Genomic DNA, 467 nt, shown 5'->3' with positions numbered 1-467 from the left:
CAGGAGGAAGGGAAATGCATAGGGGAGGGGCGGGAGGTCGTCGGGCGCCTAGACGTGGACCGGCGGGCGCTGGGCCCCGATGCGCTCGGGGTGACTATAAAGACCGACACTCGCTCAGAACAGCCATCATTTTCACACACAACCCACCACATAACAACAACAATATTAAACAACTAACATGGAGGTCAGAAGAGAAGAAGAACCTTACATACTATACTTTGACACTCTGATCGATGTCGCTGAGGAGACCGTGTCCGATGCCATCAGGGACGCGATGGACGTGCTGGAGGCCGGTGAAGACAAGGTGGCCCGACACCAAGACACGGGGGCGTGGGCGGGGGCAGAGGGGCTGGAAATGCAACACTCCATGGACCGTCGTCCTTGCCGGGGGGCCGGGGGGCCGGTGGGCGCGACCCGAGGGGCGCGCGGCGGCGTCTGGGCGCGGGGGGGCCCCGCGGACGGCGCGA

This window comes from Frankliniella occidentalis, unplaced genomic scaffold, assembly GCF_000697945.3.
Source record: "Frankliniella occidentalis isolate FOCC.00 unplaced genomic scaffold, Focc_3.1 Scaffold497, whole genome shotgun sequence".
NCBI lineage: Eukaryota > Metazoa > Arthropoda > Insecta > Thysanoptera > Thripidae > Frankliniella > Frankliniella occidentalis.
The sequence above is the reverse complement of the archived record's forward strand: the minus strand, read 5'-3'. Positions refer to the sequence as shown.